We start from the raw sequence: 12,528 nt of genomic DNA on the forward strand, positions 1-12,528 counted from the left end.
AGACACAGGATTACTATCTATAATATATGGAGAGCTCCTGTTAATAAAAAGACAAACCAATTAAAGAAACTCAGGCAGAATGTATAAACAAACTGTGGTACATCCATTCAATAAAATATCATTCAGTGATAAAGATAGATAAAAGGATATGAATAGGCAATTGCAGAATAGAAATAAAAATGAGCAGTTAACTTCCGAATAAACCAGTAACAAGAGAAATGCAAAATAAAACTTCGTATCATTTTTTACTTTTCAGATTGCCAAGAATTTAAAAGACTGATGATAAACAGTGGTGATGAGGGTGTGGGGAAATGGGTACTCGTATATACACTGTTGGTGGAAATGTAAGTTGGCAAAATATTTTTGGAGAAAAAATTGGCAATTTGTATGAAAAATATTTTAAAAAACACCCCCGCTTTTTAAGTACACCTCACTTACAGGGATCTAGTTTATTGAAATTCACTGGCTAAAGCTCTATTTATGAAGCTACTATTCATTACTGCAGCATTGGTTTAAATTGAAGCAAGTCAAATATTCATCAACGGGGTAATGGATAAAAAAAATTATTATTTATATATTAAAATGTTACAAAAATGAGTTAGACCCATAACTACTGAAATGAAAAAATGTCCAATATATGTTAAATTAAAAATTTTATTTGTTTATTTATTTAGGTTACTCTGGGTCTTAGCTGCAGCAGGCGGGATCTTCATTGCGGCATGTTTAATTGCAGCATATGTGGGCTTCTTAGTTGTGGTATGCATGTGGGATCTAGTTCCCCAACCAAGGATCGAACCCAGGCCCTCTGCACTGGGAGCTCAGAGTCTTACCCACTGGACCACCAGGGAAGTTCCCAATATATGTTAAATTAAAAGCATCTTGCTGAGCAGCGTGTAAAGCATATTCCCATTTCTCTGGATGATATGATGATTTTAGAGCATTCTTACAGTCTTAGCTGTTCATTTTTATGATATTTGAATCTTTTACCAAAATAAACATTTTTGTATAAGTGAGGAAAAGTTATTCTACAAAGCATCAGTGTTTTTAAAAACTCAATCAAAAACTTTTTCTTAACTAATTTTATTATTGAATTTAATTGAATGTCCTCATTGGCTAAGTGATTTACATGATATAACCATAGAAAAATACAATTACTATCTTCTAGGAACTTAAATTAGAACAAAAACCAAACTCAAAGAATTCAGCAGCTGTGGAATACCCAGAAAAGGGATTGGACTTGTTGTCACAAAAATCTGAGCGTCAACTTGGCAGTCACTAATTAACTGTGTGTCTTCAGACTCAAACTCTTGGAGGCTCCCGTTCCTCATTTGCAAAATGAGGATTAACAGGAAAACTGATGTAGGAGATCTGAGAAGCAAACGTGGGACTACCGGGACTTCCATGGTGGTCCCGTGGTAAAGAATCCCCCTATCCAATGCAGAGGACGCGGGTTCGATCCCTGGTCTGGGACTAAGATCCCACATGCCGCGGGACAACTAAGCCCGCGTGCCGCAAACTACAGTGCCCATGAGCTCTGGAGCCCGTGCGCCACAACTAGAGAGAGAAAAAACCTGCAGGCCACGACTGGAGAGAAGCCTGCGCACCACAACAGAAGATCCCACGTGCTGCAACTAAGACCCAATGCAGCCAAAAAAATAGAGAAAAAAAAGAAAAGTGGGATTACCGTAGGCAGAAGGAAAAATAAAGAGCCATGAAAAGTAAAATGAGAGATTAGACTGAGATATACACATCAGATTCCCATCTTACCTCCTCCCAAAGTCTGGAGTTATAGCTACGCTGGAGAATTGATTTACACCGGTCGCCTGCATGATTGAAAAAATAACCACAATCATCTCACCTCTACTACTTAATAATGATTTGAGAGTTTTAGCCAATGTAATGAGACCAAAATAAGACACAAAAGGTACAATTGCTAGAAACATATAGTCAAAATTATAAAACAGAAAACTTGAATCTAGCCTTAGTTAAAATCAAAAGAAACAATTGGTCACAAGGGTATTTGAGGGGAGGCTGAAAAGGAAATATATTTTTGCCAAAATTATTTGAGAATGCAGGTGCTGTACTGGTTATTGCCATCTTAGCAAGAGAAGGAAGAAAAAGTTAGCACTGTCGGGGACCAGCCAGGTGTCATCAAAGATCTAATGTATGATTAAACTGTACATGCTTGCTTCCTTGTCATCATAACAGTTCTTTGCAATGTGCTTACTGATATTTAAAAAGAAGGAACTAAAGACTTTCCATGAGATAGTCATCTATTTGAGTATAAGAGTTTTTTTGTTTCTGTTTAATCTAACAGGAATGTAACCTTTAACCACAAGGCTTGGGATAACGATAAAACTTGTAAAGTATATTTATTATGGCACATTGTACTTGTTCATTTAGGCCACAGAATATGCTTGCTATAGGAAACTGAATTTGCTTCCTTAATCCGCAAATGAGCTTAATGGTTTTATGATAATTAATGTACTATTTTATAAATGAAGTAATTTGTGTTGCATACACGTTGATTGGCTCAAAGAGTTGCTGGGAGGGCTGGAGAACCAGGTTTGAGGTTATGTGCTAAGACCCACAACCAAAATTCTGGCGTAGAACCAGTCTGGAGAGGGCACCTCTGCTGCCATCCCAGAGGGGTAAATGGGCAGTGACATTGCTGATGGCACTGGGAACTGGAGGCTACCACTGGTATTGTTGCCACTGCTGATGCCAGAAGCTGGATGTTGCTGCCACCGTCTCTGTTACTGTCAGTGATGATGCTCCACCGTCTCTGTTTATTCCTTAGCTCCCAATTTGAAATTCAGGACAGGGCATTTGATTGGCAGTACCTAGGTCATGTGCTCAGTCCCATCTGCAAAGGAGACTGGGAAACTAAGTATCTGGCAGTTTCAGCTTCTATGCTGGGAGAAGGGTATACCATTCATCAAGACCGTTAAGATGGGGAAAAGGGTTCCAAATATAGGAATAGGATTCCGATATAGGAAAGGGGTTCAGATTCTGAGCAGTCATTACAAAATATACATGTTTTTTAAAATTAATTAATTTATTATTTTTGGCTGCGTTGGGTCTTTGTTGCTGTGTGGGGGCTTTTTCTAGTTGCGGTGAGTGGGGGCTACTCTTTGTTGTGGTGCACCAGCTTCTCATTGTGGTGGCTTCTCTTGTTGTGGAGAATGGGCTCTAGGTGCGCGGGCTTCAGTAGTTGTGGCACACCGGCTTAGTTGCTCCACCGCATGTGGGATCTTCCAAGACCAGGGCTTGAACACATGTCCCCTGCATTGGCAGGTGAGTTCTTAACCACTGCGCCACCAGGGAAGTCCCCACTAAAAACTATAAAGTCCATCATAACTGGTTAACTTCAACTCTCCTCTTACTTTGCACCTGTGCCCAAACAAGTGCATGTTGTGAGAGCATCACCTCTCCATATTGATTGAACTCACTTTCAACGTATGGCCACTGGATCAAATGAGTTTGCAACGCTGCCAGACTATTCTGCTTTAGTTTCTTAGCACATTCATTTTTCTGCTTTCTGACACACTATCTCATATTTCTCTCCTCAAATCTGCGGCACCTCCCCCTCAGCCCAGCAGTGTCTCTGCTCAGTGATCCCTCAAGAGAACAGACCCATTAGAGGAGCGCTATCTTCTCTTCCCACCAACCCAAACCCTTCCCCTTTGTCCTCTGGCTCCTACCCCCTCTCACCTACTCAACTCCTTTGCTCTTGAACTCTCCCCTTTTTCACAGTCTACTGGATCGTTCCCACTGACATGGAAACGTGTATTCACATGCCCTATCTTCAAAATCATGCTAAGCAAAACAAAAACCTGCTCCAACCCCATGTCCCCTTCCAACTTCTGCCTCGTGTCTCTGTCCTTTTTCTTAAACAAACCTCATCATCAGAATTGTCTATCCTTGCTCTCACTCTTCCTCAAATCCAGTTTTCTGCAAACTACTTCAGTCAGCCTCTGTCCTCACTATTTTACCAAGGTCACCAGTGACCTACTTCTTGCCGAAGCCCATGTTTGTTTGTTGGATTTTTCTGTTGGCATCTTATTGAACTTCTCAGCAGCATGGGATACTGTTGAACACTCTGTCCTTTTTAAAACACTTTTTTCTTGAGCTTCCAGGACTTCACACTGGTTTTTCTCCTCCTTCTCAACCTGCTTTGTTTCCCCAGGACTCCTCTCCTTCGTAGTCTCCTCTCCTCCATCTAATTCTCTCCCTCAGTGATTTTTCCAGTCTCTTTACCTAATTTTTTTTAAAGCTCAAGAGTATTTATGGGAATTCAAAAATATACAGCATCCAACAAGATAAAATCAATAAAGTCTAATAAAAAATTATCAGCATGCAAAAAAGGAAGATATTATGATCCATAAAAGGGAGAAAATAATCAATTAATCAAAACCAGTCCAGATGGGACACAGAAGATAGAATTTTGTAAACCAGGAAAGTTAACAATTACTGTAACTATATTCCCTAAGTTTAAGAAGCTAGAGTGGGCTTCCCTGGTGACACAGTGGTTAAGAATTCGCCTGCCAATGCAGGGGAGACGGGTTTAAGCCCTGGTCTGGGAAGATCACACATGCCACGGAGCAACTAAGCCCGTGCACCACAACTACTGAGCCTGCGCTCTAGAGCCCTTGAGCCACGACTACTGAGCCCATGTGCCACAACTACTGAAACCCACACATCTAGAGCCTGTGCTCCGTAACGAGAGAAGCCACCTTAATGAGAGGCCTGCGCACTGCAACACTGAGTAGTCCCCGCTCGCCGCAACTAGAAAGAAAGCCCACTTGCAGCAATGAAGACCTAAAACAGTCATAAATAAATAAATTAATTAATTAATTAAAAAAAAAAAACTAGAGTAAATATTGCACATGTTAAGTAAAGACAGAAAATGTTTTAAAAGACCCAAATTGGACTTCCAGGGATGAAAACTGCAATGTGTGAAATGAAAAACATACCGGGTAGGATTGATGATGGATTAGACTGGAGAAGAAATGATTATTGAACTTGAAAACATAGTAATCGAAACTATACAAATGAAACACAGAAAAATGACTGGAATAAACCACGAAGCATTCATGAGTATTTAATATTTCTTTTTTTTAAAATTATTTATTTTGGGCTTCCCTGGTGGCGCAGTGGTTGAGAGTCCGCCTGCCGATGCAAGGGACACGGGTTCGTGGCCCGGTCCGGGAGGATCCCACATGCCGCGGAGCAGCTGGGCCCGTGAGCCATGGCCGCTGAGCCTGCACGTCTGGAGCCTGTGCTCCGCAGCGGGAGAGGCCACGACGGTGAGAGGCCCGCGTACTGCAAAAAAAAAAAAAAAAAAAAATTATTTATTTTATTTTTGTCTGCATTGGGTCTTAGTTGCTGCGTGCAGGCTTTCTCTAGTTGCAGTGAGTGGGTGCTACTCTTCGTTGCGGTACGGGTGTTTCTCATCGCAGTGGCTTCTCTTTTTTTTTTGCGGTACGCGGGTCTCTCACAGTTGGGGCCTCTCCCGTTGCGGAGCACAGGCTCCGGACACGCAGGCTCAGCCGCCGTGGCTCACGGGCCCAGCCGCTCCGCGGCATGTGGGATCCTCCCGGACCGGGGCACGAATCCGTGTCCCCTGCATCGGCAGGTGGACTCTCAACCACTGCGCCACCAGGTTAAGCCCTGCAGTGGCTTCTCTTGTTGCAGAGCACAGGCCCTAGAGTGCACGGGCTTCAGTAGTTGTGGCACACGGGTTTAGTTGCTCCACCGCGTGTGGGATCTTCCAAGACCAGGGCTTGAACTCGTGTTCCCTGCATTGGCAGGCGGATTCTTAACCACTGAGCCATCATGGAAGTCCCTTAATATTTCTTACAGTGCAGCTCTACCAGAGATGAGAGGAATCCTTTCAGTTTTTTCCTGAACCTATTTTGTTTCTCCACGAATTTTACCATATTTCCACTCAACTTGTTATTTGAAAAATTTCAAGCTTAATTAAAAGTTAAGGGACTTCCCTGGTGGTCCAGTAGTTAAGAATCCACCTTCCAATGCAGGGGACATGGGTTCAAGCCCTGGTCTGGGAAGATCCCACATGCCGCAGAGCAACTAAGCCCATGTGCCACAACTACTGAGCCTGTGTGCCACAACTAACAAAGAGCCTGTGTGGCAACTAAGACTGGATGCAGCCAAAAATAAATAAATTTAAAATAAATAAATAAATAAAGGTTGGAACAATAGTAACTATGAACTCTTCCATGAAGCCCATCAGTTGCTAACATTTTGCCAACATTTATGTGTGAACTCTCTCTCTTCCTCTCTCCCTCACCTCTCCCCCTGCCCCACACACTTTATTTTTTTGCTGAACCATTTGGAAGCAAGTTTCAATCAACATGATACTTCTCCCTTAAATATTTTAGCATGCATACCCCTAGATTGGAATAAAGATTTTCCTACGTAACTATAGTACTATCATTACATCTAAGAAAATTAAGAATAAATTAATATCACCTAATATGCAGTGCATATTCAAAGTTCCCCCAAATCTCTGATATATAACTTTTATAGAAGTTTTTCCTTTAAGTCCAAGATCCAATCAAGATTTACCTATTACATGTGGTCATTAATATTGTGACCAAAAGTGGGGTCCGGCTGCTCGCTGCTCAAAAGCCATTAAAGAGGTCAGCCTGGTGGAAAGGAAAGTTTGCTTTATTTCAGATGCTGGCAACTGAGGGGGTGGGAGGGTGGAGGGCAGACACCTGTCCAAAGGCCAACCCTCCGCCCCCCCCACCAGCCACAACAATCAGGGGGCAAGAGCTTTTATAGACGGAGGGAGGGGGCTACATGCAGAAACAGCACAGTCAGCTCTGACAGTCATCTTGAAATTGATCATCGGTGGTCTGACCAGAGTCATCTTGATTGTTTTAGGAACAGCTAATCTTCAGTTCCATGATCGGTTTGTTCCCATTTCCTTGAGCCCAATTCTTGGAATTGTGGGAGCTTATGTCATAGCTACAGTCTGGCCATCGTGTAGTTAACTTCTTCCACCTGCTGGGGGTTTCAGAATCTGTAAGACTGCTCACAGGATGCGGCTCAGAATATTATCTATAGCCCTTGAGTAGGAACTAAAGAACCTTGACTATGCTCAATGACTAAACTATTATGACTTACTCTTGTTGGACTACTTTTCTTTGCTTCTGCATTTTCTCCCTTCTCTGATTAAACTTATTCTTTGGCTAAAGTTTTTCCACAGACAAAAGGCAGGTTGAGGACATTGTGGGGCATAGACCATAGGGCCCTGCTCCATTTCAATATCTCTAGTCTCTTTTATAGTAAAACAGACACCCCCTTCCCTGCCTCTCCCCTACCCGCCTGCCATTGTTGACTTTTTGGAAGAGCCCTCTCTTGCAGAATGCATTCTAGATCAGTGTTTCTCAGCTTGGGTGATTTTTACCCCCAAGGGAAAATTGGCAATGTCTGGAGACGTTTTTGACTGTCACAACTTGGGAGGTGTATCTTAATCCTTTTGGGCTGCTATAACAAAATAACATAGACTGGGTGGTTTATAAACAACAGAAATTTATTTATCACAGATCTAGTGGCTGGGAATTCCAAGATCAAGGTGCCAGCAGGTTCGTGTCTGGTGAAGGCCCACTTCCTGGTTCATAGACTTTTTTTTTTTTGCTATAATCTCAAATGGTGAAAGGAGGAAGGGAGATTTCTTGGGCTTCTTCTTCTTCTTCTTTTTTTTTTTTTTTTTAAATCCATGTGGCTTGTGGGATTTTAGTTCCCTGACCAGGGATTGCACCCGGGTTAGACCTCTTTTATAAGGATACTAATTCCATTCATGAGGGCTCTACCTTCACAACCTAATCACCTCCCAAAGGTCCCACCTCCTAATGCTATCACTTTGGGGATTAGGATATCAACGTATGAACTTTGTGGTGGGGGGCACAAACATTCAATCTATAGCAAGGTGCTACTGGAATGTAGTGGGTAGGGGACAGGGATGCTTCTAAACATCCTACAATGCACAGAGCAGTTCCCACAAGAAAGAATTAGCATCCTAAAATGTCAGTAGTGCCAAGGTTGAGAAACCCTGGTCCAGATTTATCTGATTGTTTACTTATGGTTAGGTTCAGGTTTGACAGTTTTTTGGTGAGAAACCTACACAGATGATATTGTGGCTTTTTAGTGAATCTCATCAGGAGGCACTTCCTGTCAAATTGTCCCTCTTGGTGGTCCCTAAGTCTGATCATTTGGTTAGAGGGGAGACTGCTGAATCTCTCCACTGAAAAGCTACCTTTCCTGCTTTGTAGTTAGTAAAAACTACAAAGGGATAATTTGTAGTTTGGGGTGATACTTGGAGATCTTGTGAATATTCTATTGTCTCCAAATATTTTACCCAATAATTTAGCATCCATTGATAATCCTTGCCGGAACCAACTATTACACGGGGGATTTCAGAATGGTTGTTTTCTTTTATTCTATCATTCCTTCTATGATTTTTAGCTGGGATCCTTCTGTAAAGAAGAGCTTTTCATTTCTATTTTTCTTTTTCATTCTACTATTACTGTGGACTAATGGAAATTTTAATTTAACATATTATAAACAATTATCATCGTTAACGCATTTCGATGCGCAAATTGCCACTAATTTGGCCAATGGGAGTCACTTTAAGCTGTCTCCTATGTCCTTTTGACATTTCCCTTAGTCTTTGAGCTTTCTTTAGTCTTCTTTTTTTTAAAAAAGATGCTTTATTATTTTAATTTTTACTTTTCATAGTTATTGGCCACATTCTCCACACTGTACATCTCATACCCATGACTCATTTACTTTGCAACTGGAAGTTTGAACCTCTTAGTCTCTCTCACTTATTTCTTTCCTCCCCCACACTTTTTCTTAGCCTTCTTAGTCTTCTCTGCTTTCTGGCACAAAATACGTCCCATGCTCACCTTCTACTTTCCCAGCCCCTGCCCTGGAATCATCTGTTTCTCCAAATATTCCTTTTTTAAAAAAAATTTTTTTAATGGGGCATAGGGTTTAGAACCAAGAACTGGGTGTCAGATATGTTCATTGCTACTAGAGTATCATTGCTTCTAAGCCCTTTCAGTTGACAGAGCAAAAATCATGAACTCTTGAAAAACATATGCATTTGAAAAAATCCTAACACCACCAATTCAAATTCAACAAATACCACTAGATCTCTGTCCTTCTATATTTGTATCTTCCTTCTCGCACAGTGAGAATCCTAGTTCTCAATGAAAGCAATACATACTTGTGCATTTGTTCTACCCTATAATATATCCAAAATTGTTTGCGGATTACTCCCCAATAATGATTTTTATTAGCCTGTGGTTTATCCCTTCCTTTTGCGAAAAAATTAATACAGATAGAAGCACTTCCAGAAAGGCGTAATAAAGGTCTCTGAAAATCTGGTCCTCCATTAGAGCAACAAAAATACAGGCAAAAAGGTGAAAATCAACTTTTTCAGAACTCTGGAAATTAACCAAAGTCTTGCTAAAATTAGAGAAGGATTTATTCAAGAAAAATAGCTAAAACTAGGTAAGAACAGAAAGCTTTCTGGAATTTTAACTTACTCTATTCTCCTCCCCTTCTCCTTAGCTTTGCAGTAGACATGAAACTAGTAGCTATGAAAACAAGCAGCCTAGAAGCCCCTGGAGGGGACAGAGTAGGTTTGAATCTCCCTGCAAAATCCCCAAGTCAGAGAACTATCACTATCTGATCTGTCTGGTAGCTCTCTAAGAATCTCCACTCTTAGGGCTTGTTTTCATTTGAACTGACTCAGAGCTCACTCCATGCAAACAGCCCTATCACCAGGGGATTTGTTGAAAAAAAAAAATCAGCAGTAATTGTTTAACATCACAGCTGCCAGAGGTGGTAATACCAGTTGGGGCTAACAAGGGGCTGACCAAAGAACTTGAAAGGAAAAGCTGGGGAATGAGATGTCCATAGAGGGCTTTGATAATATCTGACTTTTTCTTGGAACTCTAGAAGGACACCTGCATGTGCAGGGCTGTGCACATGTCCAAGAAAGACCTGAGAGGCCGCAACCTATCACTTCTGGCCAATCTTGAGGCTCTGCACAAGCAGGAAGTGAAGGATAAGGCAGAGTTGTAAACTACCTGCTGAAGCATTGATGTCATGACCAAACGCACATACAGAGCCCCTTGGCAAAGGCTGGGAATCTCTGTCCAATTATTAGCTGATTGTTAAACTAATTGAGTAGAGACTTCAGTGGCTGCATAGACCAGAAATACAGACTTTACAGAATTATTCCAGGAGAGTCATTAAACAACAAATAGCAACAGCATTAACGACAAACTGGAACAATAAATTCTGGGGAGTTGGGAATCTGATTTCCAGAGTTGCCATATTATATTATTTACTATGTTCAGTTTTCAAGAAAAAAATTATAATTCATAATGAGGCATTATTCATTTCTGGACATAAGAGAATGGCCCATACATAGGAAAAAAAAGCAGTCAATAAGACCTGTCCCTGTGAAAGTCCAGACATTGGACTTACTAGATAAAGATTTTGTTTTATTTTATTTTATTATTTATTTATTTTTTTGCGGTACGCGGGCCTCTCACTGTTGTGGCCTCTCCCGTTGCGGAGCACAGGCTCCGGACGTGCAGGCTCAGTGGCCATGGCTCACGGGCCCAGCCGCTCCGTGGCATGTGGGATCTTCCCGGACCGGGGCACGAACCCGTGTCCCCTGCATCGGCAGGCGGACTCTCAACCACTGTGCCACCAGGGAAGCCCTAGATAAAGATTTTAAATCAGCTATTATAAATGTGTTCAAAGAACTAAAGGAAACCATATCTAAAAAACTAAATTAAAGTATGAGAACAATGCTGCACCAGATAGAGAATATCAGTAAAGAAATGGAAATTATAAAAGGGGACCAAGTAGAAATTCAGGAGTTGAAAAGTATAATAACTGAAATGAAAAATTCACTAGAGGGGGCTAAACAGAAGCTTTGAGCCGGAAGAAAGAATCAGCAAACTTGAAAACAGGTCATTTGATATCATCCAGTCTGAGAAACAGAAAGACAAAAGAATGAAGAAAAATGAACAGAGCCTAAGAGACCTGTGGGACACACATGGTCAAGCATACTAACTTATGAATAATGGGAGTCCCAGAAGGAGAGGAGAGAGAAAAAGAATAAAGAAATAATAGCAGAAAAATTCCCGAATCTGATGAAAAACATTCATTTGCACATTCAGGAAACTCAACTAATTCCAAGTATGATATGCTCAAGTGATGCATACCTAGCTGCATCAAACTGTTGAAAACAAAAACCAACGAGCATATCTTGAAAGCAGCCAGAGGAAAGTGACTCATCACATAAAAGAAAATAATAACATTAACAGCCGACTTCTCATCAGAAACCATGGAGACCAGAAGGCAGTGGGATGACATATTCAAAGTGCTGAAGGAAAAAGATTGTCAACAAGCATTTCCATATCCAGCAAAATTATCCTTCAAAATGAAGGAGAAATGAAGACCTTCCCATATAAACAAAAACCAATAGAATTCATTGCTAGCAGACTTGCCCTAAAAACAATACTAAAGGGAGCCTTTCAGGCTGAAATGAAAGACTCAAATCCACACAAAGAAATAAAGAATAGCAATAAGTACATGAAAAGATATTCAGCGTTATTAGCTGTCAGGGAAATGCAATTCCAAACCTCTATGTGGTACCACTTCACACTCACTAGGATAGCTAAAATAAAAAATGTAGACAATCAACAAGTGTTGGCAAAGATGTAGGGAATTTGGAACCCTCATACAGTGCTGGTAGAACTATAAAATGGTGTGGCCACTTTGGAAGACAGCTTGACAGTTCCTCAAAATTCTAGAGTGTCCATATGAGCCAGCAATTCAGTTACACAAGTGAAATGAAAACATGTGTCCACACAATTTGTGCATGTATATTACAGCAGTGTTGTATGGAAATCACCCACATGTCCCTCAACTGATAAATGGATAAACAAAATGTGGTGTATGCATACAGTGGAATATTATTTGGCCACAAAAGGAAACCAAATATGGATACATGTTACAAGATGGATGAATCTTGGAAATGTTATGCTTAGTGAACAAAGCCAGAACCAAAAGATAACATGCTGTACAATTCCATTTATATGAAATGCCCATAAATCCATATTCATGGAAAATAGATAAATGTTTGCCAGAAGCTGCGGGAAAAGGGGGATAGGGAGTGACTGGAATGAGCAAAGGGTTTCTTTTGGTGTTAATGAAAATGTTCTAAAGTTGGTTGTGGTGATGATTGCATATCTTCATGAATATACTAAAAACCAGGAAACGTGTACTTTAAAAGGGTGAATTTTACATTATATGGATTATTTCTCAATAACACTGTAATAAAAATTAGGAAATAGAGACAATATAGGCTTATTTCCCCACTTTCTTCTTAACAAAATATACCATACTATACTTTTGAACTCTGCTTTTTTTTTCACTTAACACTATATCTTGGCATTCTCTTCATAC

The sequence above is a fragment of the Stenella coeruleoalba genome (genome assembly GCF_951394435.1).
Source record: "Stenella coeruleoalba genome assembly, chromosome: 19".
In the NCBI taxonomy this organism is placed as follows: Eukaryota; Metazoa; Chordata; class Mammalia; order Artiodactyla; family Delphinidae; genus Stenella; species Stenella coeruleoalba.